This window comes from Dasypus novemcinctus, chromosome 17 (genome assembly GCF_030445035.2).
Source record: "Dasypus novemcinctus isolate mDasNov1 chromosome 17, mDasNov1.1.hap2, whole genome shotgun sequence".
In the NCBI taxonomy this organism is placed as follows: domain Eukaryota; kingdom Metazoa; phylum Chordata; class Mammalia; order Cingulata; family Dasypodidae; genus Dasypus; species Dasypus novemcinctus.
This window is the reverse complement of record NC_080689.1, coordinates 28,863,353-28,869,770: the sequence shown is the minus strand read 5'-3', so window position 1 is coordinate 28,869,770 and position 6,418 is coordinate 28,863,353.

The window sequence follows — 6,418 nt, the reverse complement described above, 5'->3', positions numbered from 1 at the left end:
TCCAAACACACTTTGAAATCTCTTAGCATAAGAACCCAGTTGTATTTACCATTTCCCCCTTACGGTCAAGGTCTTTTTCCAGGTGCATTGCTAATTGGCACTTGGTAATAATCCCTTGGTGCCAGGGAGGCTCATCCCTGGGAGTCATGAGCCATGCCAGGGGGAAGGTAACGCATTTATATGCTGGGTTTGACTTAGATAAAGGCTGCATTTGAGCAAAAAGGAGGCCTTCAGGGGGTAACTCTTAGGCAACCTGTGATACAAGGCTAAGTTTCAATTTCACAAGGAAAAGTTCATAAGTACAATGATCAATATCAAGGGCCCAGAGCAATGGTCTATCCTCCATCACTAGTCACTGCCCCTGTACTCAGGGGATTTTTACTGTCCCATTAGAGAATGCAGCAGAACTACCCAGGATGTGAATTCAATATTCTTTCAGCTACTGTATGGATCTCCACTCATGGTGTCAATGCCCCATGAACACTTTAACACATTCATATGACTTAGATGCAAGTCCCAAATGAGCCACCTTCCATGCATTCCCCACCATCACTGACACCTGCACCAGTGATCCTCCCCTGCCACAGTTGCAACTCTTTGGTGATCCAAAACCTCTCTAAAGATGAAGCCAAGAAAATAACCAAATAAAAATAATATGAAATTAAAATAATAATGATAGTTTTAAAAATAGCATTTATTTATTAACATTAATAAATACAAAAAATTAATTTTTTATATAAACCTTTTTTTAGACAATGTATTTCATCACTGTAAGATCTGCTGTCTTGTATGTGCATTTTCTTCCATATAAACCTCCAATGTTTTTTTTTTTTTTCCTAATTTATCTTCAAAGAAGCTTTGGGTTACAGAAAAGTCATGTATGGAATATATGGGATTGCCATATACTCAATGCCCTCCCTCTGTTCCCCTCTCCCCTATTAATAACATTTTACATGTGGATGGTACATTTGCTACAACTGATGTACAAATATTGAGCATTGCTACTAACCATGGTCGATGGTTTACATTGTGATTTACATTTTGGACCATACTTTTATAAATTTTGACAAAATTTAAAATGTCCTGTATCCAGGCCAATAATGTATCCATTATTGTGAGATCATGCAGAACAATTCTAATTCCCTAAAAATGTCCCGTGTTCCTTCTATTCTTCCCTCCACCTCCCCTCAGGACAAATGGTAACCACTAAGTTTCACTTTTGAAGAATAAGATTCATAGTTACTTGCAATTACATTGAAGTCTTGACATATTGGTCTGTTTTCTTTTATTAGGCATGGCCTATGATCTTGAGAGAGTTCAGACTTTTGTCACTGATGAATTATACCACTATGAACATTGATGTGCATGTATCTGTTCTTGTCCCTGCTTTCAATTCTTCTGGGTATATACCCAGCAGTGGGATTCCTGGATCATATGGTAGTTCTGCAGTTAGCTTCCTGAGGAATTGCCAAATTGTGCTCCACAATGACTGCACTATTCTACATTCCCACCAACAATGGGTAAGTATTCCCTTTCCTTCACATCCTTTCCAACACTTGTAGTCCTCTATATTTTTAATAGCCCCCAGGCTAATGGGTGTAAGATGATATTTCATTTTAGTTTTAATTTTCATTTCCCTAATATCTAGTGATGTTGAGTGTCTTTTCATGTACTTTTTAACACTTTGTATTTCCTCTTTGGAGAAATGTCTATTCAAATCTCTTGCCCAATTTTTATAAGCACTGTTTGTCTTACTATTTTTGAGATGTAACATTTCTTTATATATGTTGGATATTAGGTCCCAATCAGATAGATGATTACCAAATATTTTCTCCCATTGAGTCGGCTGCCTTTTAACTCTCTTGACAAACTCTTTTGATGTACACAAGTTTTTAATTTTTAGGAGGTTCTATTAACCTATTTTTTCTTTGGTTGCTTGTGTGTCTTACTACAAGATCTTGTAGATGCTTCCCTACATTATATTCCAGGAGATTTGTCATCTTGGTCTTCTATTTAGATCTTTGATCCTTCTTGAGTTAATTTTTGTATAGGGCATGAGATGGTGATCCTCTCTCATTCTTTTGGATATGGATATGCAGTTCCCCAGGCACCATTAGTTGAAGAGGCTGTTCTCTCTCAGCCGAATAGGCTTGGTGGACTTATCAAATATCAATTGATCATATATGTGAGGATTTATATCAGAATTCCCAGTTCTGTTTCATTGGTCAGTATATCTGTCTTTGTGCCAATACCATGCTGTTTTGACCACTGTAGCTTTGTAGTATGTTTTAAAGTCAGGTAGCATGATTCCTCCTCTGTCTTTTCTCTCTCTCTCTCTCTCTCTCTCTCTCTCTCCTCCCCCCTTCCCCCCCCCTTTTTTTGCTATTTGGGATTCCTTGCCTTTCCAAATAAATTTCATAGTTAGCTTTTCCAATTAAGTAAAAAATGCTGTGGTAATTTTTACTGGGATTGGATTAAATCTGTAAATGAATTTGGGTTAGATAGGCATCTTAATGATGTTTAATCTTCCTATCCATGAACAGGTAATATTCTTCCAATTATTTAGGCCTTCTTTCATTTCAGTAAACAATGTTGTTTAGTTTTCCACATACAAGTCCTTTACATCTTTAGTTAAGTTTATTCCTAGATACTAGATACTTGCTCTTGTAAATGGGATCTTTTTCTTGGTTTCCTCCTCAGATTACTCATTATTGTTGTACAGAAATGCTACTGTTTTTTGCATGTTGGTCTTATATCTGCCACTTAACTGAACTCATTTATCAGCTCTAGAAGCTGTGTTGCAGATTTCTCAGGGATTTCTATGTACAGGACCATGTCATCTGCAAATAGTGAAATTTTTACTTCTCCCTTTCCAATTTTGATGTCTTTTATACCCTTTTTTAAATCTATGTGCTTGAGCAATTACTTCTAACACAATGTTAAGTAAGAGCAGTAGCATTGGGCTTCCTTGTCTTGTTCCAGATATTAGAGGGAAAGCATTTCACGTTTTACCATTGAATATGATGTTAGCTGTGGGCTTTTCATATATACCCTCTATCATGTTGAGGAAGTTTCCTTCTATTCCTATCTTTTGAAGTGTTTTCATCAGGAAAGTGTGCTGTATTTTGTCAAATGCTTTTTCTGCATCAATAGAGATGATAAGGTGATTTTGTTGTTTTGATCATGGGATTGATGTTCTCATGTTGAACCATCCTTGCATACCAGGGATGAAACCCACTTGGTCAAGGTGTATAATGGTTTGATGTGTTGTTGATTATGATTAGCAAGTATTTTGTTGAGGATTTTAGCATCTAGGTTCATTATAGTGATTAGTCTATAGGTTTTCTTTCTTATGGCATCTTTGTTTGGCTTTGGTGTAAAGGGTGATGTTGGCGTCATAGAATGAGTTAGTCAATGTTCCCTCCACTTCTATTTTTTGGAAGAGTTTAAGGAGGACTGGTGTTAGTTTTTTTCTGGAATGATATGTAGAATTCAACTGTGAAGCCCTGGGCTCTTCTTAGTTGAGAAGTTTTTGATGACAAATTCAATCTTGTTACTTATGCTTGAGCAAGTACTTCTAACATATTGGTCTATTGAGTTCATCAATGTCTTCTTTCATCAATGTAGGCTGCTTGTGTGTTTCTAGAAATTTGTCCATTTCATCTAAGTTATCCATCTTCTTGGCATACAATTTTTCAGAATATCCTCTTATGATACTCTTTATTTCTGAGTGGTCACTGCTGATATCCCCTTTTATGTTTCTTATTTTATGAATTTGCATCTTGTCTTTTTTCCTTTGTTAGTCTTGTTAAAGGTTTGTCCATTTTATTGATCTTCTCAAAGAACCAGCTTTTGGTTTTGTTAACATTTTCTATTGCTTTCTTATTTTCCATTTCGATTCACTTTGCTCTAGTCTTTGTTTTTTCCTTCTAACTCCTTGCTTTGGGATTTATTGGTTGTTCTTTTCCTAATTCCTCCAGGTGTGCAGTTAGGTCTTAATTTTAGTTATTTATTCTTTTTTAATATAGGCAATTTTGACTATATATTTATCTCTCAGCACTGCTTTTACTGCATTCCTTATGTTTTGATACATTGGGTTGTCATTTACATTCATGTCAAGGTAGTTACTGATTTCTTTTGCAATTTTCTCTTTGACTCACTGTCTAATAGTATGTTGTTCAACTTTCAAAGCTTTGTGCCTAATCTAGTTCTCTTCTCCTTTCTGATTTCCAGCTTCATTCCATTGTGGTCAGAGAAATTGCTTTGTATAAGTTCAATCTTTCATAATAGTTGAGATTTGTTCTGTGACCTAGCATGTGACCTACCCAGGTGAATGTTCCATGTGCACTCAAGAAGAATGTATATCCTGCTGTATTGGGGTATAATGTTCTTTCTATATCTATTGATCCTCTAAATTATTATTCAAGGTATCTTTCTCTGTTTCTTTATTGATCCTTTTTTAAGATGTTCTGTCTAAGGATGATAATGGTATATTAAAGTCCCTCACTATAATTGTAGAGGCATCTATTTCTCCACTTAATTTTCCTAATGTTTGCCCCATGGTTAGATGCATAAATGTTTATGATTGTTCTTTCTTCTTGATAAATTACCCCTTTTATTAGTATATAGTGTCCTCTTTCTCTATTACAATAGATTTGCATTTAAAGTCTATTTTGTTTGTCATCAGTATAGCTACTCTGGCCCTTTTTTGACTATTATTTGCATGTGAAATCATTTTCCAACCTTTCACTTGCAACCTCATTGCATCCCTGGGTCTAAGGTGACTTTCTCGTAAACAGTATATAGATTGGTCATATTTCCTTATCTATTCTACCAATCTGTGTCTCTTGATTGGAAAGTTTAATCCACTAACTTTCAATGTTATTACTGTCAAGGAATTATTTACATTAGCCATAATTTCTTTTGGTTTATGTATGGCATATGTTGCTTTTATTTCTCTTTTTCTATTTCAGTTATTCTCACCAATAACCTTCTTTCTTACCCTCTCCTCCAGTACTCTCTCTCCTGTTTTTTTCCTTTCAATCTGCAGAACACCCTTTAGTATTTCTTGAAGTGTAGGTTTCTTGCTGACAAACTCTTTTAATTTCTATTTATCTGTGAATATTTTGAACTCTCCCTCATTTTTGAATGTCAGCTTTACAGTATAGAGAATATATGTTGAGAATTTATTTTCTTTTAGCACCTTAACTATGTCATACCACAGCCTTCTTGCCTCCATGGTTTCAGATGAGATGTCAGTATTAATCTTTTTTATTTTTTATTTTTTTAAATTTCTCTCCCATCCCCCCCACCCCCCAGTTGTCTGTTCTTTGTGTCTCTTTGCTGTGTGTTCTTCTTTGTCTGCTTCTGTTGTTGTCAGTGGTACGGGAATCTGCATTTCTTTTTGTTGTGTCATCTTGTTGTGTCAGCTCTCCATATGTGTGGTGCCATTCCTGGGCAGGCTGAAATTTCTTTCGTGCTGGGCAGCTCTCCTTACGGGGTGCACTCCTTGCATGTGGGGCTCCCCTACGTGGGGACACCCCTGCATGGCAAGGCACTCTTTGCATGCATCAGCACTAAGCATGGGCCAGCTCTACACGGGTCAAGAAGGTCTGGGGTTTGAACCGCGGACCTACCATGTGGTAGATGGATGCCCTAACCACTGAGCCAAGTCTGCTTCCCTCAGTATTAATCTTATCGAGCATCTCTTGTAAGCGATGGATCTCTTTTCTCTTGCTGATTTCAGTATCCTCTCTTTGTGATGAGCATTGGATAATTTGACAAGTATTTGTCTTGGGGTAGGACTGTTAGGATTTACACTGGTTGGGGTATTCTGTGCTTCCTGAACAAAAGAGTTGGGAAATTTTCAGCCATTATTTCCTCCAACACTACTTCTGCCCCCTTTCCTTCTCTTCTCCCTCTGGGATCCCTATTATGAGTATATTTGTGCATTTCATGTTGTCATTCAAATCCCTAAGTCCCTGCTGGGTTTTTTCTATCTTTTTATATGTTCTACTATCAGTTTAATTTCAGATGTATTAATTATTTCCTCTCTCTGTTCAAATCTGCTGTTATGTGCTTCAAGTATATTTTTGATTTCTTGTTTTGTGCCATTCATCACCATCAGATCCGCTATCTTTTTATATATGTTAACATTTTCTTCAGTATGTTCCCTTTGTGTCTTCTTAATATCCTTTATCTTTTCCTTTACTTCATTAGGTTGATTCATGAAATTTGTTTGGTCATTCCTTATTAGTTGTTCCATGTTCTGCATCTCCTTCTGTTTTTCAGTTTGTTTGTTAGACTGGCCATATCTTCCTGTTTCTTAACATGGCTTGTAATTTTTTGTTGGTGTCTAGGAATCTGTTTATATTGATATGCTTGTTTGGTTGGTTAGCTTCTCTTTCTACTCTAGAGT